The sequence below is a fragment of the Schistocerca piceifrons genome, chromosome X, assembly GCF_021461385.2.
Source record: "Schistocerca piceifrons isolate TAMUIC-IGC-003096 chromosome X, iqSchPice1.1, whole genome shotgun sequence".
Classification (NCBI taxonomy): Eukaryota; Metazoa; Arthropoda; class Insecta; order Orthoptera; family Acrididae; genus Schistocerca; species Schistocerca piceifrons.
The window spans coordinates 103,117,899-103,144,845 of NC_060149.1; positions in this window are offsets into that span (position 1 = coordinate 103,117,899).

The window sequence follows — 26,947 nt, forward strand, 5'->3', positions numbered from 1 at the left end:
CGGGAAGTCTGTTACGTCATAGTCACGAACAAGAGTGTTTCAATTGGTGGACAAACCATGTTGTCGAAACAGACGAATCACGTATAGCTAACAGAAAATGCCAGAGAGGAAGACTGATGAAAAGCGATGCTGAACATATCTGAATATTTACCAGCACTGAAAGACAATCCCTCAAGTGCTTTATGGTTAGAGTTTACTGAAGGGGGAAGAAAACTTAAGTGTATCTGATACAGAACTTTATATTGCCAGGTACAAAAGTAATAACAGACGGATTGAAGTCATAAAACACCGTAAAGAAAGAAAGATGTCAATATGAATTTCTGAATCAGTCTGTTGAGTTTGTGTCATCGGACGATCGATCTGTCCACACACAGCATCGAACTGTTATGGAAATCTGTGAAATCGTCGACAAAAAAAGAGAATCGTCCTGAAGATAGGGACTACCTCTATTTCTTCCAATACCCGTGTTTCTACAACTTGAGGTTACGTGGAACAATTTATCCTCCTGTTACTTCCTGATATTTCTGACTGACATGGCAGGAGTGTACTCGTGTTAGGGGAATAAAGGGTTGCTGCCCCTGGCTTATCCAGCATGAGGAATAGTGCGTGAAGAAGATGTGGCAGACAAGTAAAGTTACTGCTTTCATTTGTTATTAAAGGTAACTTAGAAAACGTTCATGTTTTGTCGTTGCTCTAGTAAACGCTATGAAGTGTATCTATAGTTCGCGCCACCAAAGTCGTGTGGTCAACATTTATCATTAACGGCCAGTGCGTTCGATAGGCAGTCATCATCGGAAATTACCGTGGGACTCGCCTGGGAACTCTAACTCAAATGAGGTGCAAAATTCATAGCTATTTTTCATTTGCGTAAGTTACATTCTTATTAACACAGAATAAAGAACATTGTTTTCTTACCAGATCCCAGAGACTATACAATTTATGCAATGTAATCGCAGATGACTGCTAGAACGATCTTTGGCGCAACAGTTGAAGTACTGCCTCTTATTTTTGTAACGTTGGAGTACAGAGGCGGGACTGGCGAAGAAATTAAAGCATTGACCTAAAGCCAATACACGGAGCTTATTGTATCTCATGATGGCGACAAACAAGGATGATTCGGTAAGAAACATGTAGACTATAATTTGTAATTATAACTGTTTCAGTTTTTACGGTTGATAATTGTCTCGTTTTTTGCAGCCTGACCGCTTCATGCAGGAGTACGCGAGAATACGAGATAGATGCTTTAGTGATTGCAAACTCTCCACAAGATTGTATTCGGAGCTAACCCCCTTAGAGGTGAGTACAACTGAAGTAATTAATTAATTGACGCGCAACAAAAGTTTTTAGTTTCAACTTCCTTTCTATGGACGTAATGACTGATACGATTGAAAGCCGCATCATTCCTTCTGCTGTCGTAAACAGACGTACTGCAGCACTATTTTTATATTTACCAGCTTTTGTCAACTGAGTATATTACTTCGTCACTTCAGTAGTGTCCACTGCGAGTCGTAATGGTTAATTATATACAGCATATTCGGAACTGTTAGACTCATTAACATCAAGATAATTAGGACTAGATAATTTCTAGCAATAAACAGAAGAGATCGAGAAATGAGCGTCAGTTGTATATCACAGAGTTATTGCTGAAAGTAATCTATTTCGGTAAAATGGTTAATCAATCTAGAATTATAGGTAATTCATAACCATTGAAATAGGCATAATTCAGCAATCGGAAAACATAAAATCAAACAGGGCAACACAGTAATATCAGTCTCGTTGCAAATGAAACCCAAACTTCCCAAATTTGAAATTGAGCTTGTATACCACCAGATAAAACAATTGAAGTACTGCAAATAATTATCTTTGCTTCTAATCATTATCGGTGCTTCCTCTGTTAACGACAGAGGATAAACACATCCAGTACCAGTAACGTTGTTTTCATGTATGAACAGCGAGTTTGCAGTTCTGTTTTTCGGAAACATTTGCAAAACAAACTTCTGTGAGGAACCTCAAAGTCTCATGGGGTTGGGAGAAATCGTTGTTATTACACTGTCTACCCAGGAATTCAGCATACCGTATCATTGGCTGTAAGAGAATATGAAGATAAATAGTTTCCTTAATGAGAAATCACATTTCGAAATCTTAGAAACTTTATTTAAATATAGTCAGTGTTTTTGACCATCACTTACCGGTTGGTTTCTTGGAACACTGTTTTTTTTTTCATTCTCAGAATGAATAATTCCTGTAATCCTGTTTATGTAACTTACATATAGTTCATGTTCTTCATGACAGTATGGATAGCTATTGCAGCAAATAGGAAATTTTTCTTTTGGCAGAAACAAGGAGGGTAAATAACCATTATTTTGCAAATAATACGGGATAGAATTGTGTCCTTCATGTAAAGACGTACTGTACTGTATATAACTTAGGCATCTCAGAGAAGCTAATAAGGGGGCCAATGGTTGCCGTTGGTCATGCCCTCACTTGTTCTTATAGAAAAGACGAATATACGGTATGAGAGATGTTAGTATATATGGGTGCCTGAAGTCAGTGAAGCGAACATAAGTGAAGGAAAAATTTTTAAGCATTCACATGTCATCACCATCAAGTACATTAGGAGTGTACAGACTCAGACAGACGAGGACAGGGGTGAAACTTGCCTGTAAGTTTATGATTTATGCAAGTCATGGGGACAGGTGACAGGATGGCAGATGGTAAATTTTATCTGTCATTCTCTGAAGTGCAGTTACACATTTTAAATAACTGCATCACCTCTCTTCTTCCCTGAAGTACCTGTTTGGTTGTGATGGATACAAAGTTTGTTGACCAAAAATTAAATTGGATGGTGAAACTGTTGATGTACATTCTCGAATACTTTGCACTAGAACAGAACCATTACTCCCCTGCAATAATAGTTTAGAGTAGAAAGTACCTAATGAATGATATGGTGGGTGACACTGAGTGAACTTTGAGACACAGTATTGTAGTTAAATACCGGCTTTATACCACTCTATCCAATAGTTCACTGACTTTTCGTCCAAAACTTTCCTCTGCATGTTTTCCTAATGTTTCTTGATTTAAAAATGACATTTTCCTCTAGTAAAGGAACTATTTTTAAACATCTGAAGTCTTAAAAAAAGTCGTCTGGTTTCTGTACCTAATACATATATATTTATTATGGCTATGTTTCAGAAGTTGTTAATGTTTCTACTTATTGGCAGGTGTTCTATGTCAAGTGGCCATTGGTTGGACCTCTCACCCAGTAATCGGTGGTGAGGAACTGGGGCTGAATTTTGGGGAGGGAGAAGTTAATCTCATATTTTGTTCAAGTTAATGTATTGGGAGAAAGTATTACTGTAAATTTTCTCAGTAAATCACAAGAGGTGTCAGTTTTGGAAGTTGACACTTTTCAGTTTCACTTGAGAAGGCTATATGTAGGATGAAAGACCCTACAAGGTGATATCATTGTCTACTGAAATGTTGAGTATGTCAAACACAGGGTACAGTGGAATCTGTATTCATATTAACGCTATGAAAGATGGACTATTATGTAATGCTCACTTGGCACAAAGAAATGCAAATTCTGCTTTCATTCAAATGACGGGAGTGGTGAATTTTGCTGACTTGAGATTGGATGATGATGCCAATAATTCTAATATCAATCATTAATTACTGCAACCCAATATGGGAATCTCATTAGACAGCAATTTTATGTCAAAAGGCAGTTATTCCCTTTGCAGAAAATGGACAACTTAACCTTTAAATTGTTCTTACCCATTGTTTCATTTTACATTGCCACTTGCAATGCTTTCAGTTCTGCCTAACGCTCCATGACTTCGAAATTTGTTTAACATATGAGTTACGATTTACTTACGAATGTGGTTCCTTTATGTGTTGTGCTCATGATACACCCTTGTTCCTCTCTCTCTTACGGCTAGTCTTTTAAGTATTGTGATGCTTTACTTTTATATGGGAAAACTGCAGTTTATTATTAACGAGCTTGCTGTTTACATGTCACTTTAATACAAATGTTTTTACTGGATGTTACAGTCCATCTGATCCAGGTTCTTACTGATTGATCATTAAGTCACTTTATTTCTCTATAGAACCTGAATGCTTTTGAACTAACATACATTCATGCTTTAAGCAGAGTTTTTGAGGGATTTATTAAATGTGATATTTCTTATTAGTGCAATCAGATATTCAAGACATAACTTACATACATACCGGAAATCACAATTCTGTACATCAGTTAGAATATCTGGCCATGATTGTTAAGTTAATAACGTTACAGAGAGTCAGGAAAAAGGGAAAAATATTTCCACTGAATATCATCAATAGTAATTCACAAAAGAGGTTTACCGTAGCTTCTAAACTGTTTCTATTTGTCTGAAAGAGGTCATGCTGAATGTCATCACACACTTTGCACGGAAATTAGTCTGTAGCTTTTAATTATTGTTTGCAGGAAAATGCTAACTGCACAATGATACAGGTTGTAAGTAAAATGATGAAGAGGAAGGTGGTAATTGACACTTCAGAGTGGTTGCAGGCAGAAAGAAAATTTGTCCACATAACTGTAGACTGTAATTCTGGGAAAAATCATAGGATAATCACCAGTGAGATTATAGAAATTTTAAGTTGTTTAAAGAGATATTTTTCACCAGTTGAATTCTGGATGCTAGATCCTGCATGTAAATTTCCTAATCTAGAAAGGAGGAGTGGTCTAAAGGGGCAATGAACAAACTAATTTTTGTTCTGTGCGGTATTTACTGCCAGCTTTCTGATTTTGTCTAACCCATAGTTTAATTTGTGTATTGTGAGACACTCAAATAGACAGCTGGATTGTGATTTATTGGAGTAAGAGTAATACATAATGTAATACATTAGTTGTCTGCTTTGACAATTGCACTACATTTAATGGTGTATAACATATTCAAGAGAGGAATGGGTCAGGGGTAATGACAGTCTGTATGTTGTGTATGCCTTGACCCATCATTATGTATGTAGCAGGATTTTTGGAGTTCAGTATAGATTAATTAAGCATGGATAGATTCAACTGGTAGTAGAATACAGCTAAGCAGCTAATTCTGTTAAAAACACAACAAAAATTTTGACAAGTAGTGCTCTTCTCATAGTGATAATTACAGGAATTACTTCCAAAATTATTTTATGTGTGAGTGAGTATATTAGGAGGAAAAATCCCAGTATTCCTTCCCTTACAGTACTCAGCAGCCTTTTATGTACACTACTTATTATTAGAAGGGACCTATAGCCTTTGTAGTCTGGTCCCTTTAACCCCTACAAACCAAACAACCAACCAACCAACTTAATACAAAGTTTTTATGCAACTTTACTGGTGTCAGAAATCACTATACCAATGTATGTGTTGGAGTATTAAAAAAAACTGTTGAACTGAACATTAGTGTTAACTGGAATGAGATTTTCACTCTGCAGCGGAGTGTGCACTGATATGAAACTTCCTGGCAGATTAAAACTGTGTGCCCGACCAAGACTCGAACTCGGGACCTTTGCCTTTCGCGGGCAAGTGCTCTACCAACTGAGCTACCGAAGCACTGCTCACGCCTGGTACTCACAGCTTTACTTCTGCCAGTACCGCGTCTCCTACCTTCCACCTTGGTAGAGCACTTGCCCGTGAAAGGCAAAGGTCCCGAGTTTGAGTCTCGGTCAGGCACACAGTTTTAATCTGCCAGGAAGTTTCATATCAGCGCACACTCCGCTGCAGAGTGAAAATCTCATTCTGGAAACATCCCCCAGGCTGTGGCTAAGCCACGTCTCCGCAATATCCTTTCTTTCAGGAGTGCTAGTTCTGCAAGTTTCGCAGGAGAGCTTCTGTAAAGTTTGGAAGGTAGTAGACGAGGCACTGGCAGAAGTAAAGCTGTGAGTAATGTGCGTGAGTCATGCTTCGGTAGCTCAGTTGGTAGAGCACTTACCCGCGAAAGGCAAAGGTCCCGAGTTCGAGTCTCGGTCGGGCACACAGTTTTAATCTGCCAGGAAGTTTCATTTGTGTTAACTAATCATATCCAGTTCAAACTAGGTTCAACTAGCTCATCAGGTAATGACATGTCAATGTGCACCTGTATATCCCCTTTTCAGCAGTCAGCTTTGCACTAAATGTGGTACTAAGTGAATGTCTTACATAAACAGTTCAGCTCTTTACTACTGAACTTCACTGGATTCAGACACACACACACACGCACACACACTGATATATATCACCCCAAACTATCTGTAAGGTCACATTATATTCTTTATTACTTTATTATTACTAGATCTGTGTCATTTTTCATGAATGGAAAGACTGCTTCATGTCAAGAAAAATATTCATATATATAAAAGATGAAAAGTATTATTTCGTCCATTCACAATTGAGGAATGCTACAATGGAGCATAATGGGTACTCTTTCAGGTCCTGTGCAGTTTTCCATTTGAGTAGTCCTGTTGTCAGGGTTTGTACTTCTCAGGGCAATTAATTGAACATTTTTAAAGTAACCATTGGAATACTATCAGACAGTCAACAGCTTAGTATATCAGTTTTCCTACTGTTGTGAGTGTCACGATTGTGTATGTCCTCTTACTTGAAACTCCTTGGTTTTCTTTTATAATGAAGCATAAAAACACTTACTGCCAGAAGATTGTCATTATACCCAACTGGGTGAATATGGGCTTCCAGTGCTCGACTCTTTTGCTCGGGTCAATGATTGTTATTGCTATATTTTGTAGCGTTAATGCGGTCTTGCAACCTGCAGAGTGTCCCCTTAACAGTAGGCCATAATTGATTTGGCAATGAAATAATTCATAATACACGGTTTTAAAGTATAGGTCAGTTAATACACCTCTAAGTCTCCTCAGAAGGTATAATATGTGTGAGAGCTTGGAGTACACATACACTGTGTGCTCATTCACTGATATTTTACTATAAATCATGAATCCCAGCAGTTCGACAGTCTCCATATTATCGTGGTATTCCTTCGCTGATATCTTGAAGCTATGACTTTGAGTGTTTGCAAGAGATACATGTACTGAAAGTAGATCAGCTACTCATTTTTTTCAGGTATATCAAGCTAATCTGCCTGCAACTCTCCCTACGGTCATTGACTTGTGTGTAGCAGAGGACTCATACAGGAGGTGTGTTCAATTACCCAATAAACTCATTTGCACAAGTGGTTCCCATATGTTGAAGAGCGCTAAGACCACGGAATCTGAGCATGCAAAAAGTCGTTTTGACATCCTGGTGGTTATCTTCGGTCTGAAACAGGTCTAGACATGTGGTTAGTCACATTATATTGTTTTAACGTCATATTCTCCCAAAGAACTGATTGACTGTCGACAAGTGAATGTTTTGGACATATCTGCAATAAATCAAGTTCAGAGTATCTTTGGTATGTTCTGTAGAGCTATGAAGTGTCCCATTCACATTTTATTCTTCTGTCAGAGCCATCTCATAAAGCAGAAAATGTGGCTCCTAATTGGAGGCTATCCTACACCAAACACAAGTTCTGTTTTGCTACAGCTGCTCAAATTCAAGCAGCAACAGTGTTTTTTGTATCAGTGTGTTTCAGAGCTTGCTGACATCTGTGATGGATTGCAGTATGGTCGTCTTCTGATTGATTTGGATGCAGAACTCTTTGACTGTACTTTATTAATGGGCCTCATTCACTACTGTAAGTGAAAGACAAGCAGAGTGTCACAAGTTCCCGTTAGAAATATTCGCATTTGTATGATAACATTACACTCGAAATGCTCTCACTGCAGTGGCATGTGGACATTAAATGTAGTCTGCTGTTTCAAGTAAACCATTTTTCTTTGCACAAAATCTGGTGATCATCTCTTTTCTATACTATTTAAATTACTTCCGTCAGCTGGGATTGAATAACGTCCACTCCACTTGCTGGCACAGAGGGGTTGAAATCAAATGTGCACTCTGTTTGTATACCAGGGGGGAGCCGTCATCCTAGATGTCGAATGGGTCCTTCCGGATGACATAAGGAGCACAGGTCACAGCTAACTGCAGATGATGGCTCATGCTGGTATAAACGTTGTTCGTCGCTTTGGATTGGTAGAGATGCTGTCTAGTACCTGGTGGCTATGTTGACTGCAAGATAAAAGAAGAGGTTATCAAATTTTGCATCGTTGCCAGGGGCTAAGGCTCAGACTGTTCCATGACCACATAGGCTCAGATACCTTAACATGTGCCATGGGGTGGAGAGGTATTGGGATCAGTTTAATGTATCAGGATTCCATTACACAGAGAATATGGCTACATGGCTAGAGGGGGCTGTATGAAGTGGACTGGAGCTTAGAGGCTTTTGGAAAAATATAAACCGGTTTCAGTCTCTGAGGGTGCAGGTTAAACACAGAACGAGGGTAAACCCAGGAATGGTTGGTGTTATAATTGTAAAGTGCTGTAGTTATGTCAGGAAAGAATTGGAACTTCAACCTCTCATAGAAAGCACCGAAACAAAAATCTTCATAGGTGTTGAAAGCTGACTAAAGCTAGAGAGAAGTTCAACTGAATTTTTACCAACGATCTAACGATGTTCGGAAAGGATAGATTAAATTCAGTTGCTGGTGGTGTCTTTGTCGCTGTTAGAAGTAGTTTACCTTGCAGTGAAATTTAAGTAGATAGTTCCTGTGACTTGGTATGAGTAGAGGTTATTCAAGAAAACTAATAATTGGTTCCTCTTACCAATTGCACAGCTGAGATGATGTAATATGTCTGACTAAAATAAGACCCTATACATGTACAAACCACTGTACCAGTATGTAATTCTCCGTGACAGGTACATCGGCCACCAAAATGTATTAGCATTGTTTGTGTTTAGCATTGTTACCAGGCCTGATAGCATAAATAAGGGGTGTGGGCAGCGTAAGATGTTAAGGGATCTCTGTGAAGGGCACGGGCTACCACATACTTGTGCTAGACCTGGTATCGCCACATGACAGAGTTTAAAAGGGCCTCGTTGTGGGTCTACATTGGGTCAACTGGTCTAATCAAGCATGTGACCACCACAAGGGAGGATCGTCGTTCTGTGCGCCAAGCACACCATAACCCTTTCCTATTTGTACCTGCCTTCTGAGAACAAGTAATGGACAGTCTGTCATCTCTCACCATTGGTTGGAGACTAGCAGCAACTGCATTAGGAGCTTAGTGAGAGATGTCACCCTGAACTATCTATGTGATGTTGAGGTACTCCAATGGCCAGTACAGTTCTGAGGTATGTCCTCGAGAAACACGTGTGGGACTGGCTAGGACATCAACTCTGTCTCAGTGCCAGTATCCAGAATATCAACGATCATTTACCACAATTGTAGATTATAGTTTTATGACACCCTTCCAAACGGAAGTAGTGCATGCATCTGGACCAGACGGGGCGCAACGTCATACTGTTGAGTGAGCCCATAGTGCAAAGTTCTTTGTAAATTTGACATGATTTTGTAATCTCTGAAATAACATTATATATCCTCTCAATCCATAAAGTTCCAATTCGTTTCCTCCTCCACTTCTGCGTGCTTCACAAATGTAGTTTCTGAAGAGTTCAAGGAAAATTTGTGTCTCATTTAAAATAGTTACCAAACTCATACAGATATTGTTGTGGACAACTTCGTTCCACCCGTGATATTACGGTGAAAATACATTTATTTCTAAAGTCGGTGGTGGTTACAAAACATGAGAAATTGTTGTAAACGCTTTGTCAGAAAATTATCTTGAACTATTAAATGAGGTGCCCTCATAAAGTACAAAATAATGGATATGCTAACATACTAGACCTCTTAGCCACAAATAATCCTGAGGAAATTCAGAGTGCCCTCATAGATACAGGGGTTAGTGGCCACGAGGTCGTTGTAGGGAAACTACATACTGTAGAATCCAAATGCAACAAAAATATATCTAAATTAGCACACAAAATTTGTTAGGCACCTTCGTAAGAGCCAATCTCCACGCCTTCCAAACTATGTAAAGTAGAGCAGGTACGGCTTACGAAAAAAGTTGTAGAAGGTCAAGTAGAATTCGAACACGATAAGGGTCAGCCTTCAGGATTTAGGAACATATAGTTTGGTCGAACATTATGAAATATCTCGAACAAAACGGTCTATTGACGCACAGCTGTCATATTCAGAAAATATCATTCTTGTGAATCACAACTGGTTCTTTATTCAGGCGAAGTAGTGAGTACCATCGACAGAGAATCTCATGTTGATGTATATTTCTAAATTTCCAGATAGCCCTTGACATGGTTCCTCACAAGCATCTTCTGTCAAACAGTGTCTCAATGGACTGTCATCCCAGTTGTGCAACTTGTTTTGCAATTTCCCGCCAGAAATATCACACTAGTAATTCACGAGATGTCACTAAGGGAAACAGAAGTGGTATATGGAGTTCCCCAAGGAAGTGTTATAGCCCCTAGAAGCTCTTAATCTGTGTAAACAGTTTGGAGACGAGCTGAGCAGCCCTTCTAAATTGTTTGCAAATGTTGCTGTCATTTGCCCTATAGTAAACTCGTCAAAACATCAATTCGAATTTCAAAATAGTTTACGCAAGATACCTACATGCTGCGAGAAGTGGCATCTGACGCTGAACATCATAAGGTGTGAGCTGCTAGTACGCATCATTTGTGCTAAAAAAAATTCCTTTAAATTTCGGTTACTACACAACTAATCACAAAATTTAAAGCTCGTTGTTTCATCTAAATACCTTAGTGACTGTAATTATGAGAAGCTAAAATTGGAAGCTGAACCAAAGACTGTGGCCGCGCCGTGTAGCTGCGTTGTCTAGGGCGCCTTGCCACGGTTCGCGGGGCTCTCCCTGTCGGAGATTCATGTCCTCCCTCGGGCATGGATGTGTTTGTTGTCCTTAGCGTAAGTTAGTTACAATTAGATTAAGTAGTGTGTAAGGCTAGTGGCCGACGGCTTCAGCATTTGGGTCCCATATTAACTTACCACAAACTTCCAAATTTTCCAAAGACTGCATTTTATTGACAGAACACTTTGAAGATGCAACAGATCTACTAAAGAGACTGCCTACACTATGCTTGCCCTTCCTGTTCTAGATTATTGATGTCTAGTATGCTATCCTCACCAAACTAGATTTAGGTAGGACATGGAAAAAGTTCAAAAAAGGGCAACTTGTTTCCTATTCATCGCGAGAACAGGGGCGAGAGTGTCACATATATGGTAAGCGAGGTGAAATGGCAGGCATTATAACAGAGGCGTCGTACGTCGAGATGTTCTCTTCGAAATTTCAATTACCATCTTTCTCTTCGAATACAAAAGTATTTCGTTGTCTCACAACTACTTAGGGAGAAATAACCTTATTGAAAAACTAAGAGAAATCAGAGCTCGCACGGAGAGATTTAGGTGTTCATTTTTGCCATGTGCTGTTCGAGAGTTGAGCAGTAGAGAAGTAGCATGAAAGTCTCTGTTACGCACTAAAGTGTGAACTGCAGAGTACTCATGTATCTCCAAGGTGTTTATAGTAACGTGATCTCTTATTTGAGTAATTTGATTGATATTTGTAAAAAATTAAATTGGGCGCTGTCGTTTAAATATCTTAAAAATACTCCTTCAATCTTTACTATATAGTGTGGAATTTAAGTTGTAAAATGTGCAAATAATTAGGTATAGCCCTATTTCTTTCTTCTGTTGTGACACAATCACTTGTCTGGTAATTACTCTCACCACAGAATCTGATGCTTCAAGTGTGTTTGCTCATTGGTGGATAGCCCGAGTCTATGTTTGTAAAACAGATGAAATTCATATAATAATACCTATCCTTCAGGATATTAAATTGTCCCTATTTCTTTCTTACATGATCATTTTGCAAAGCTGACTCATCTTAAAAAACACCTTATTCTGTCATTCGACATCCACTGCTTGATAAAATTATTCTTTGGACCTTCCCATCACTTAGAGTCTACATTATTCTTGTAGCCAACCACAAAGTTTGGACCGTTTTCCAAAAGTGGTCTCTTAAGTAACTACTATGGCCTGATGCACCCAATTAAATAACAAAGTAGTACTCTGTAGACAAAAATCCGAAACAGAATATTTTTACATATGACAACCAATACAAATCACCATGTATTATATATGTTGCATTTTTTCCCACTAGTCATTCTGCATCTTCTCTCATTTGATAAAGGGATCCATTAATATCTCTAGAAAAGTGTCCAGTGTTATTTCCACTATAGCTCTCAAATTGAGAAATTGTTTTCTGACTCTAATTCTACCTCCTCCCCCCTCTCAAATAAGAAAAAGCTCGACTAGTCCGAACCTCACCAGCATAACAAACAACTTACATTTTTGCAAAAAACATTTGCTTAATGATCCTGCAAGTCTGGATGCATTAGCTTTTAACACAATCTGCATTTGTTGTGGAACCCAGATAAAGGAACAAACGAATGTCCACTTGGGTAATTTATCTTCTATCTGTGTTTACACTTGGCTCATGGCGTTACCAGTAAAATAAGGATGAACGTATCCCTTTCTTCATAACTATTCTGCATTTTGGGTTTGAAACAAGTTAATGGTACAGGCAGACACTGAACTAAAGAACAGAGTCAATCTATCATGAACTATAAAATACGAGAAAAACCTGAAAATGTTATAGTAAAATCGTTATGCTCAGCACCACGATCTAATCATTATCGTGTGCTTGATATCGTAAACATCACTGTTTGTTTGAGATTGTTACTACGTTAGGATACTGGTAATGTGAACTTTGGTATCCCACATCTCCAAAGGCGATGGTGTAATTGTGCAATCTCCAAAGAAGTTATACAATAACAAAAATTATATAATGGCAAAGTAATAGAGAGGCCTAAAAATTAATTGTAAGAAATGAGACTAAAAATAAGCGTCACAGTATAATAAAAGTTTCAAAAGCAAATTTATGCGGTTGTGACAATAGACCCTAAAAAGTTGTTTCATTTCGTGGTATTTCGGTAAAATTACTGAGGACCTAGCAAACGCGAACTATCATAGGGTAGGTGTCAATGTACCTGCATCACATTTCAAGCACTGATGTCCTCACAGCTAAAACAACACGACCAAATAAGTATCTACTTGATTTACTTGTAATGGAATGTGAGAAATATACTTAGGTATATTCATTCAAATAGTAATTCTTCTCTTTGTAATGAAATTTTCTCTTATCTCTTAAAGGATGAGAAAGTTACAGGTCTATATGCTAACTCAACTCATATCCAGAAATAGCTAAGAAATTGTTTTATTAGAACTGAAAAGCTTTATTGATAAATTCTATTTAATATCAAAGTAACAGCATGATTTCATAAAAGTAAAATACAAGACCACAGCAGACATGAAATCTCAGCACAACATTATAGTTTTGCATTATAAGAATTGGCACTGCTTCTGTTTTGGTCTGTCAATATTGTGGTGATTCTTCTGGAATAGCTGGAATTCTTGGGGGATTACATTTTAGCTGGAAAAATCAGGAAAATCTCAGGGAATTTTGCACAATTTTTTACCTAGAGTTAGAATTTAATTATATTGAGTTTTATAAACCACAAATTTAAAATACTTCACATTTCAAAGTGAGTTAATTATGTGAGTATTATTGCATAGAAATTATTTATGTTTAAAAACTGCAGTGAAACTGTTGCTGGTAATGTTGTTGCTTGTGGAAGTATTGGGCCTATTGGAAACTGACATCCAGATTTTGACTATTTTGGTCTTAGCATTATTGTTCACATTTACATAGAAACCTTTTAAACACAGATCAATAAACTGAAAAAAATTGCTCAGTGTATCTCAACTTTGCAGTGAAATGACACCCCCTCCACTCAATGTTAATTTATCACAGACTTCTTATGATGCCTTGTTGCTTCACATACCTGGAATCCTCAGAAAAATTGTTTTTCAAGTTTTGAGTAGACACCCTGTTCAAAATGCTTTTATAACTGTGGTTCTTCAACTACTCCTGACTAAGTTTGTGATGAAATAGTCCAGTGGTGAATCTCTGGAAGCCAGTTTCCAACAAGCAAAATATTTCGACAAGCAGCCACATTGCCAGCCACTGGCTGAATAATTCAGTGAGAAGAATGTCTGTTAAAATCTACAGAAAACAATTAACGCCAGTTACTGTTATATTTTTTGTATTAATGCACAGGCCCCTCATGTGACACCTTTAGTAAAAAAAATATGTCTTTCATTTCACAAATTTAATATGTATGATCTATTGTCTCACTAAAATACAACATATTATATAAAAATGCTATATGTTCTTCTAAATAAAACAGCTTCAACACGTGTGAAAACTGCCAAAGACGCAGTCAAAGTTTACCATGATTTTTATGAACATTATACCTATCAGTGTCATCATGAATGTTACCCAGCAGGATATGACTGTCTGTTGGGCTGCAGTCATACTAACTTACAGATTTATAGTGACACATTAAACAAAATTCAGTTTTATTATGTGTGTTTACTGTTCGTCAAATTCGGTAGAAACTACCTGTGGTACTGGGTATTTTTGTCAGATGTAACCTACACACCATCCAACACATCTGACATCTTGTTACATGTATTTTATAACATTGTAGGATAAAGTTTATAACATATTATTTTGCAGTATGAGAATGAGTGGTGCCTATGACTGTGTTGTGTTTGAAAGAAAGATTTTGACACTCTGTTACTACTGGTTATATTTGTTTTCCAGGTTTGGTGTATAAAGTACTGCATAATAAATCGATTCCGAGAAGTAATGAAGGCAAAAACCAAGAAATCAGGAAAATTAGATGATTAACCCACATGTTGCGTGTCTTAATTAAAAAAACAGTGTTTAAATAAAATATACTTCACAGTTATCTCACTCTTCTGTGTGGAATATGAGTAAACTGTACACTCTGCAATGTTTTCAAAAAGTGTACTACTAAAATTTGTTCAAAATGTTTTTGTGTTCTACATTTAAGTATTATAGTGAATGTTTAAGTAAGTATCTACTCAGCACATTACAGAAGTATGTAATGTAAGTATCTCATAGGCATAGATATTTTCTCATTCTCCTAGAGAAAAGAGAATTGCTCCTTTAAAGACTAACACCTTGCTAAATGTAATAATTATCAATAAATGTTACTTCATACATGTGTAAAGTTGAAAACTTTATTTTCATATTTAAATCTATAGCTACATTTTAGCATACTTTCAGAGGTAAGGTATCAAGTATCTGCTAAGGAAATTCTGGTAGTAATTATTAAAAACTACGATAAGTGTGATATCATGATAGCAAAATTTTAAGAAGTGTAGGATTTATTACCAAATTAGAAAAAAAATACAAAGCTAATGAAGAGTGAATAACATTGTAATTGTTTTCAGTTCATTGGTGTCTTGTTATGTTTTGCTAGCACTGTGCCCTTGTGAACACATACATTTTTATAATGCAGAAACAATGTGTCATTTTTATAGTTCTTCACAATTTCATAATAATCTTTATATTTTTAACTTGACTCAATCAGATAAATCCTTCCCATGTTGTAATATGGTCTTTAATGTTTAACTCTAAATTCTTCAGCAATCAGTAGAAATCATATGAAAATGGATTCATTTCTTCATAGAGTATTTTCCAATTTAATTAATACCATCAAATTTTTGTAGGTGAAATGAATCCACCTGTGAAATACAATTCTTGAAAATCTGCTCCTACAGTGCTTTCAATGCACTCACATTTTACAGGCACAAGTCTATTTTAGTGTTCATATAGGTGGAAGTCAGTTGGCAGTGGCTGATTTAGGAGAAGGGACCAAACAGTGAGGTCATCAGTCTCATCAGATTAGGAAAGGATAGGGAAGATATTTGCTGGGTCATTTCAAAGGAACCATTGTCGCATTTGGCTGAAGCGATTTACGGAAATCATGGAAAACCTAAATCAGGGTGCCCAGACACAGGTTTTAACTGTTGTTGTCGCGTATGCGGGTCCACTGTGCTAACCATTGTACTACCCCACTCAGTGAAGTCAGGAGGAAGTAAATATGAATAACTCGAAATTAAAACAATGCATAGATAATAAATAAATCAATATGTCCAACTATTTACAGACCTTTACATATCTATAAACATTGACTGGAGAATGTAGAATCACCGTGCGATTTTTCAATGTATCTGCTCCAAGTTTTGGGTAGGAGGGCTTTACAAAATGCTGAAATACAGAACTATTATCTATTCAATAATAACATAAAAGACATGGTATTGGAGTAAGTTAATTTGGACATTCTGTAAAGTAGTTATTTTGAATAAACAATAGCAGTACATTCCTTGAACGGCTTTTATGCCAGTCTCTGTTTTTAAGAGTTGATTTGTGACTGTGTTCTTTTCTCTCCATCTGTTATTAAAGCCTGTTAAAATTTTTTTGGAACCTAAATTTTACATTTCAAATATTTCGCCAAGAACCACACTTTCATTCAGTATACAGTTCTGAACACATAAAAATTAGGACGAGACATAGTAACACTGTATTGTGAGTTATCTGTATTCTGAAATCGGAATGATAATACCACTACATCAGACAGTAGTAATATTTCCTGAATTGCAAAATTTTGAAAAAAAAGAAGAACTTGCAGGGTAGGCTCTACTAAAGCTGCTTTTTGAAAATTTCAAATATAATGTAGTTAGGGATCAGATCAAAGGAGGTACACACTTACCAATAATAGCTATTCAAAAGAACTGGTACTTATTTTTCCTTTTACTACAAATATCTAGTGTTGGTTATAGAAAAATTAAATAAAAGGAAATCTTATGGTAATTTAATATGTGGTGACTTTAACATAAATTTTCTCTCTGAGGACACTAGCCATTTAAGCTTCAAATGTTTTATGAATAGCTAAAACTATGACTAGATGTTCACATTTCCGACTAGGGTAACAAACCATAGTAATAGCAGTCAGGAGCTAGTTGTAAGTAATATCAATTGCACACTATCCTCTATAAACTTGGGATTCTCAGGCTATAATGCATTAATTATTCAGGCTACTGTGCCATGAGCAGACTTCAACCCAAAAAAAATTATTGTACAGATGAGAAACTTCAATAAAAACAATATGCACACTTCGCTCTCTGATATGCAGTTCCAAAACTGGCAACCTGTAGAAGATGTTCAAACTGTATACAACAAATATGAAGCATTACTAGACATTTTCTGCTAGTATCTGAACTATCACTTCTCCTTACAAACAAAAAATATGAACAGGGGTGGAAAACCCTCCATCTGGATCACCCTAGGAATCGGCAGATCATCTGAAAGGGAAAGAGAACTTGTCTCTGTTAGCAAAACTGAACTTGACAGTGGTGCAGAATTTAAGAAATACTTTACTTCAGATAAACAGATATTTAGGGTTGTAGTTAGTGATGCCATAAAGCTACAAAATGGTAACCTCCTCAAACAATTGTCAACTAAAAGCAAATGCATGTAGCAAATCATTAATTCGAACACTGGTAGAAGAAAACAACAACCAAGTGTCGTTAATGTAAAAGTAAATTGAAAATCATTTTTAACTAATAAAGTAATATCAGATGTATTCAATCACTGCTTCACAAAACCAGTTGAAAACCTGACTTGGCCACATCAAGAATAATCCTCTTCTTCCATTGCCATTACATCCTGGGTTGGGACTTGGCTTCCTCAATAATTTTCTGGCATTCCTCTCTGGACTTCGCCGTGGACCACCGGTTATGGCAACCGACTCGGGCAGCGGCGTCTCCAGCCGTCGCTCCATCTCAACCTTGGTCACCCTCTTGTTCTTCTTCCTCCAAGTTCACTGCAGCAGGCTTTCCTTGTGGGATCTGCCTCATCGAGTCACATTACGTGTCCAGCCCATCTCAGTCTACACAGCTTCATGAACTTGACCACATCATCCTCCTTATGATAGTCATAAAGTTCGTCATTTCTTCGCCTTCTTCAGGTCCCATTTTTCATATACAGGTCCTAAAATTCTCTTCAATATACTTCTTTCATGTGATCTCAGTTTGTTTTCACTCTGCTTTGTAATTGTCCATGTTTCTGAGCCATAAGTAAGTACTGGGCATATCAGCGTTTTGTAAAGTCGGCACTTAGTCGCTCATGATAGAAGCTTGTATTTAAAATGCAACTTTCCAAAGTAGCATCGATTAGAAGCACTTATGCGAGACATAATTTCAGTAACGGTGGTGCCGTTTGCTTCTATCTTTGAGCTCAGACAGGTGAAACATTCCACTCGCTCAAATGTCATTCCATCAAGGGGTATCGTGGGCTGTAAGGGTTGGTTAGTGCCATTATACATATTCTTCGTCTTTCCTTCATTAATCCTCAGGCTCATCTTCTCTGCACTCAGTTTTAGAGCTGAAAATGCACTTTGTAGATCTCTAAGTGTTCTGCTCATTAAATCCAAATCATCTGCATATCCCAGGAATTGAACAGACTTATAGTAGATAGTACCTCTGAATACCCGATTCGCGTACCACTTTCTCAAGTGCCAGGTTGAAAAGTAGGCACGAAAGCCCATCTCCTAGCCTTAGCCCAGTTCGAGTGGGAAACTGAGGTGATAGCCTTGACAGCACTCGCACGGTACACTGGGGGCACTTTAGGGTGACCTCTATTAAACGCACCAGTTTTCCAAGCACTCGAAATTCCCGCATTGCCTCATAAGGTTTGGCCCAGTTTATTGTGTCATATACAGATTTAAAGTCAATGAAAGGATGGTGCACACCAACATTGAATTCATTGGTCTTTTCTACTGTTTGGCGGAGAGTAAATACTTGGTTTACAGTTGACTTTTCTGGTCTGAACCTGCATTGATAGCTTCCAATAATATCTTCTGCTATAGGTGAAACAGGATATTTGATAGTACTTTACATGTAACGTTTAAAAGCGTTATGCCTTTGTCGTTGCTGCATTCAAATAGATCTCCTTCCTTATGCTCCAGACGCACTATCCCTACATTCCATTCTTCTGGCAACTCTTCCTTTCTCCAGATGAAGCACACAATCTTGTAAATCCTGCGAGTTAGCTCAACTCCTCCAGCTTTCAATAGTTCAGATCTTCTAGTGTCAGTTCCTGGTGATTTTCTGTTCTTCAATTTGGCAATTGCTTTATTGTTCACTTCTCCTTGGGAAGGGGGAGGTACTATGGCAGCATCTTCTGGAGCGACTGGGATATCTTCAATAGGGGACTCTGAAGATTCCAACAGTTCACTGAAATACTCTACCCAACTCTCCAATGCCTATTCATCATAGGTTAGCAGTGTCCCATTTCTACTTTTACACAGGTTGATGCGCGGCTTAAATACTCTTCTTTCACTATCAGTTTTATGATAAAATTTTATAACATCATTTGTTTTTCCAGCTGTCTCCAGTTCTTAAATTTGCTTTCTTTTTCACTCCCTTTTCTTTTTCCGATGTAGTTTCTTCCCTTCTTTTCTTTTATCTTGATAATTTCTTACCGCTAGACGAGTATACGAATTCTCAAGCATTTTCCTGTATGCCAGATTTTTCTCCTGACTTATTCTCTTGCATTCTTCATCAAACCAGGAATTCCTCAGTTGTTTTCCTTCTTTCCCTAGTACTTCTGCTACCTCAATGCCTGCATCCCTGCAAGTGTTCCATCCTGATCTAGATTATCACTTACACTAGGGGTATATAATGCAAGACTGTCAGCAACCTTCTCAGAGTACATTTTAGAGTTGTCTTCATATTGTAACTTCGATACCATATACTTACTTTTAGGTGTTCCTTTGAATTTTTTTGCATTGGATATTCGAGCTCATAGTTTCGCAATTACAAGGTAGTGGTCTGAATCTACATTAACTCCTCTGTAAGTATGCACATTTACTACGTTTGAGCAATGCCTGCCATCAATAATTACGTGATCAATTTGGTTGAAGGTAAGCTGATCAGGTCTCCACCATGTTGCTTTATGAATCTTTTTGTGTGGGAATGTAGTGCTACCTACAGCCATGTTACGCGACAGTGCAAACTGAATCACTCTGTGGCCATTGTCATTTTGGTATTCGTGGAGGCTGTGCTTTCCTATTGTTGGGAGATAATCGTCTTCTTTACCGATCTGTGCATTTTTAGTTTTATAGACAGGGTATCTGTCATAAGTTCTCTCGAGGTTCTCAAAGAAGTTGTCTTTATACTGGTCATCTAATACTTCTGTGGGTGCATGTACATCGACCAACGAGTAGTTTGAGAATTGGGTCTTCAATCACATATGTGAGATTCTATATGTATTCCAGTGACTCCACTCACTAGGAGTTTAAACTTTTGTCTTACCGTGAACTCTGTACCAAATTCATGGTGGCTCTCTGAACCATGTAAGAAAATTATCCAGCATCCCATATCAAGCACTCCATGTCCAGCCCATCGTATTTCCTGTAGGGCAATTATGCCTGCCTTTGTTTAATCAGTTGATCTAGCAGTAACCTCAGGGCCACCACCCTATATAGTGATTGTACATTCCAGGTTCCAATAAACACATCATTTTTCATTTTCATTTGCCTTTAACAGTGCCATGTCGTCGTCCATAAACCCATTTGGCTTGTTTATTCTGAGGTTTCTGAACAAGAACTTTTCGCACGGACGGGTTGTTAGCCGCTTGCTCAACCCCCAACTTGGAGGATCAGGATTTATACGAGATTTACTCATTTAGCTGGCTTCTCTATGCCTATAGAGCCCACCCTGCCCCATATAGTGCGATACAACTTGTCTGTCTCCTTTTTCAAGACCCCTCTGGCTTTGCTGACTCTGCCAGTAGCTACGCTACCGCTGACACAGCTTTTGACTTCATCAGAGCACGCAAATTGTCCCGCCCGGCACTGAAGGTGCCTTCAATATGGCGGTGTCCCATGGGAGGGACCTCAGAAATAACTGTCTCCTAAAATTAGAACCAAATTTACGACCTGACACACTGTTCTTAATGCTAACATCAGAAACAGAAATCGAAAAAATAATTCTAAGCAAAATAAAGTAAAAATCATCTACTGGATAATAACAAATCCCTCCTTCAGAACTGCAGTAACCTTATCAATAAACCATTGCCTCACATAATAAAACCTTCATTCCTGAATGGTACGTTTCCTAATAAGCTCAAAATTGCAAAAATTATACCTGTTCATAAAAAGGAGAGTAAAGAAGATCCAAGCGAATACGATGGCAATCAGACTTAATTCATTTCCAAACAAAGCAAAAATCTTTTCACCTCCTCAGTTCAGATTCCAAGGAAAGAAAACTACTGCTAATGCAATACATAAATTATTAACTCTTACTCTGGAGCTCGTCAACAAAAATCTTCCAGCTATAGGCATTTCCCAGACCTCACATATGTCTTTGACATGGTTAGTCAGAGCATCTTGCTACAGAAGACAAATCATATTCCTATGGAATAAGAGGAGTCACCCATGACTGGTTTGAAAGATCAAGAGCAATATGTTGAATGAAACGAAATCAATCCATCAAGAAGTGCCAGCACTCCACATTCTTCCACACAAACCATAAAGCAAGGTATTTCCCACAATTCAGTATTAGGCATCACGTTGTTTTTATTTTACACATAACCTATCAGAAGACAAAACCATTGTGTTTGCTGATGACACCACTGTTCTCATATTGGCTACAGAAGAATCTCTCCAGTCTGCTGTGGAGAGAACCGTAGATCAATTAAACTCATGGCTTAAAGTTAATGTGCTGATTCTTAATGTGACAAAGACACTCAGACTAACTTTTCTCACTGCCAAAATGGAAATCTAATGGTACCAACTATATCACTGGACAACAATAATGTTGAATTTTAAATGAAACTAAATTCTTAGGGGTTTCCAGAACTGATACCCTTACTTGGAAAAAGTACATTGATTTAACTATCAAAAAGTCTATAAAGTACGTTTTATGATAAGATCAATAAGGAATGTATTATGGTCTTTTCCAGTCGATACGTAATTATGTAATATTTTCTTCTGAAAGTTCTGAGTCAGTAAAGTTATTTGAACTTCAAAAGAAAGTAATCAAACAATTTTATTCAATCAGCAAAGAGAAACATGCCAACCACTATTTAAAAAGTTGAATGTATTGACCCTTCCATGCCAGTAAGTACTAGAAATATTACATTCTATGAACAAAATATGAAGCCAACAATTTATATTATCTAGAGTAGTAGAGTTCAGAATATTCAGTCGCTTTTGACTTAGAGAAGTTCAGAAGATACCCTGAACCGAAAGTTATTTTTCCGCCAATTCATAACATACGCTGTACTGAAAATTAATTTTTTCTTCTATATTTGAGGGAATAACTTTGATAAAATACATTTCTGACACATTTGAGTGTGCATCTTAGTGATCTAAACATATTCAGCAACCTACACTATGTAATCAAAAGTATCCGGACACCGCCAAAAACATACGAGTTTCATATGAAGTGCACTGTGCTGCCACCTACTGCCAAGTACTCCATATCAACGAACTCAGTAGTCATTAGAAATCGTGAGAAAGCAGAATGGGGCGCTCCGTGGTACGCTGTACGCGAGATTTCTACATTCCTAAACATCCCTAGGTCCACTGTTTCCAGTGTGATAGTGAAGTGGAAACATGAAGGGACACGTACAGCACAAAAGCGTGCAGGCTGACCTCGTCTGTTGACTGACAGAGACCACCGACAGTTGAAGAGGGTCGTAATGTGTAATAGGCAGACATCTATCGAGGCCATCACGCAGGAAATCCAAATTGCATCAGTATCCACAGCAAGTACTGTGAGACTTAGGCCGGAGGCGAGAAATGTTGGTTTTCATTGTCGAGCAGCTGCTCATAAGCCACACATCACGCCGATAAGTGCCAAACGACGCCTCACATGGTGTAAGGAGTGTAAACATTGGACAATTGAACAGTGTAAAAACATTGTGTGGAGTGACGAATCACGGTACGCAAGTTGGCGATCCGATGGCAGGGGGTGAGTATGGCGAATTCCCAGTGAATGTCATCTGCCAGCACGTGTAGTGCCAACAGTAAAATTCAGAGGCGGTGGTGTTATGGTGTGGTCGTGTTTTTCATTGAGGGGTCTTGCACGCCTTGTTGTTTTGCGTGTCACTGTCACAGCACAGGCCTACAATGATGTCTTAATGACTTTCCTGCCCCCCCCCCCCCCCCCCCCCACTGTTGAAGAGCAATTTGGGGATGGCTATTGCATCTTTCAGCACATTCGAGTACCTGTTCATAATGCACGGTCAGTGGTGGAGTTGTTTCACAACAATAACGTCCCTGTAATGGGGTGACCTGCACAGAGTCCTGACCTGAATTCTATAGAAGACCTGTGCACATTTTGGAACTCCGACTTCGTGACAGGCCTCACCGACCGACATTGATACCTCTCCTGAGTGCAGCACTCCATGAAGAATGGGCTGCCATTCCCCAAGAAACCTTCCTGCACTGATTGAACGTATGCCTGTGAGAGTGGAAGCTGTCATAAAGGCTAAGGGCGGGTGAACACCATATTGAATTCCAGCATTACCGATGGAGGGCGCCACGGAACTGTAAGTCATTTTCAGCAGGGTGTCTGGATAACTATGATCACATAGTGTATATCGCTATGGCGTATTCGTAATCAAGTCAAAATCGGACAGCAAGGTCGTCACTAAAGTACAATACTTATAGCTAAAAGCGCTTATATTACTGACACCAACCAACAGACAGAACATAACAGAACAGAGCTCCTGGTTGGAGAATGGTGCTATTCACACAAACATCGAGTATTCCAGAATATACAAATATTATAAGCATAATAAATTCGTAGAACCTTCCAAAAATGAAGAATACTAAATAGCAAATAAATTCTGCTGGTCGGTTTTTTTTTCTTTCTTCTCAAAGGAAGGATTGTGGCAAAGTGAACCATGATCGCAGACTGTTCCGATCCCTCCCCCCACAGCAATCGAGGAAACTGTAGGGAATATGGAGAAGAGATAAAAATAATATCAATGAGTTATTTGTTTATGCTTCCTTCTTTTCCCTTTTTTAAATTATTATTAATATTACCGAAAATAGTAGGAAACCGACAGTGCAGGGAGGAGGGAGCAGCAAGTCGCCAGACTCAGTGAGACTATCAACACATAGGTTGTCCGGCCCCGGTAGCTGAGTGGTCAGCGTGACGGAATGTCAACCCTAAGGTCCTGGGTTCGACTCCCGGCTGGGTCGGAGATTTTCTCCGCTCAGGGACTGGGTGTTGTGTTGTCCTAATCATTATCATTTCATCCCCATCGACGCGCAGGTCGCCGAAGTGGCGTCATCTCGAAAGACCTGCACCAGGCGAACGGTCTACCCGACGGGAGGCCCTAGCCGCACGACATTTCATTTCAACACATAGGTTTACAGAGAAGAACATTCTGACGACCAGAGAATAACCGGTTCTAACGGTGGAAAAGGAATTGATCAATTCCTCACTGCAGTAAAACCTCAATTCTGCGGTGGGTTAAGAGCGACACTACAAAGGAAATCGCAGAAAAGTTGCCTGTATTTCGGATTGTGGATAACTGCACAATGGCGCTCATCAGAGAAATGCCAAAAATCAAGGACATTTTTCTTTTCATCACCAAACAAGTAGTGAACTGTGTGTCCATTAGTGGGAAGTAACCCGAGTCCAGCAACAGGAGCAGGTGTGAAGGTATCTGACGAGAAGCCATATGGATAACTAGGACCAGCATCTGTTGCACCAAGAATCAAATATCTATGGCCGATCCACACACCAGGCGATGCTCGTCTGTGTCCAGAACATCACACACAGTGGAATGTCTGCAAGGTGAATCCCGTAAAGAAGGGGCCAGCATGCTTGCTTTCCACTAACGGTAAGGTATCATGCAGAATAGATGTTAGTGGCAAGATACGGAGTACACACCAATCGCCAAGTGGCACACTAGTCGATGTGGGATGCTTCCTCTCAGTCACATTTACTGACCAGTGCTGCTGAAGAAAGCCATAGATCCCTTTGTGGATGTCAAGAGTGTTGGAAATATTACAGTACAGACATAGCTCAGTTCGAGGAAAATAAGGCAGAAGTAAAAGAAGGGCAGCAGGACGTCTGAAAGCTGGATAGGGCCTGAGAGAGAACATGGTTCAAGGATTTCCAGCAGCAGGTTGCAAAGCCACATAGGACAACGGCAACACAATACTGTCTGGGAGCTGACACAAAGCGCTGTCGTTCCATCAAGGACATGATACTGAGCTAAACCGGCCCTACATAATGGGAGGGTGAATGTCTCCTACCTTATCTTGAACAGCAAGCCATGGCAAACATATGAATGTAGTGCCTCTAGGATGTGGTGGGCCACGGACGGCGGAATAGGAAATGTCTCTGCCACGTGGGGGGTATGTGACGCCAAATAGACATTTACATGTGCTGTCCATTGAAAAAGATCGATGACTTGTGAACGATGATCTAGGAGCCCAGCTCGTATATGGGCAGTTGGCGCCGGCAGTTGAGGTCAATGGTGCACCACAGATCACTTGTGAAATCGAGTCCTAAGCTATGGATAATAGCAGCTACACGCAATGGAGCAGCGCTGTCTGCAGGAAGGCCTGCACTTATAGTCACGGCGCTCAATTTATTGACGTTAAGGCATGTAACAGAAGCTCTGCCATAGGTGGTAGCCATGTCAGTCATTCCCTGACCTTACAATCACAAGAAAGAACGATGGCGAGGTCATCCGTATAAGCAGTGCAATTGAACATATGACCACCAAGAGACATCTCAGACACACGTTGATGGAGACCACAGAGCAATGGTTGCACGATGTAAGCACACAACAGTACAGAGAGCAGCCAGCCTTGATGCCCCGAATGACAGATCAAGATGGGAGGAGTGAGTCGGCCAGTCTAGGGTACTCGGATGGAGCACCACGAAGGAGACGCATTACAATGTCGATGGTACTGTCAGAGTATCTTGTGTTGCTGAGCATCCCTCCCAGGCAGCTGTTATCGACCAAATAAGACACCTTGGTGGATTCAAGAGCTGCCAATAGTCCAGGCACATGACAAGCAGGTGCAGATGTAATCAAGTCCAGATTGCGACAGAGTGCAGTGTAAATGTCATTGGCATCTTCCAAAGAAGTTTGGTCAGGGGAAACAACATATCAGGCCATTCATTTAAGCTGTGCAGGCACAGATGGGTAAATATCTTTGTGTCGCTATTGAGCAACGTCAGGGGCATAAGGAAGTAAACTTGTCTATGACATTGTCTAGCATTACTGTTTTCCATTTTATTTGCAAATAACATGCGTACAAGTTTACATGTACTGTGCTGTGCTGTTTATTTACATGTGCATTCCTTGTTTCCTGCAAGGAAACAAGGAGGATGAGCCTGATTACTAGGAAGTCATGCTGCAGGATTTATTTACTTCACTTGTTCATAATGTGGCTCTGTTGTTCGTATTTACATTGTCACATGACAGAACGTGTTATGAATCAAAGACAGAGCCATTCATTACTCAGTGTTATTCAGAGATGAACAGTACAATACGTTGGAGCAGTACTGATACAGTGCAATTTACCTGTATTATTCTGCGACTGTTCTCTTGAGTGTAAATATAATATTACTAATTGGTTACCATTTTTAATTTCCCTACTGCAGGCCATGCTGCTGTTTGTAGGCTCTAATAAAGTCTTGTTAATTACCAACACAAAGGACTTGAAACATATATCTAATTTTTCATGGAGGCTTCATATTAAATCCTAAAGTTGATCAAAACCTTTTGTAAGTATCTTTTGTGATAACTGTTGACTAAATTGATATAGATCTGTGGGTACCGTATTTGCAACATCTTTTGCATGACACACTTCTTTTCAACAAAAGCTATACCTCAAGGGTACGTTTCGTACTAGATGAATGTAGCAATGACAATGGTGTGGCTATTGATTGAAATTGGCAAGGATGCTACTATTCCCAAAGGTCTAAGTTTGCTTTGGGG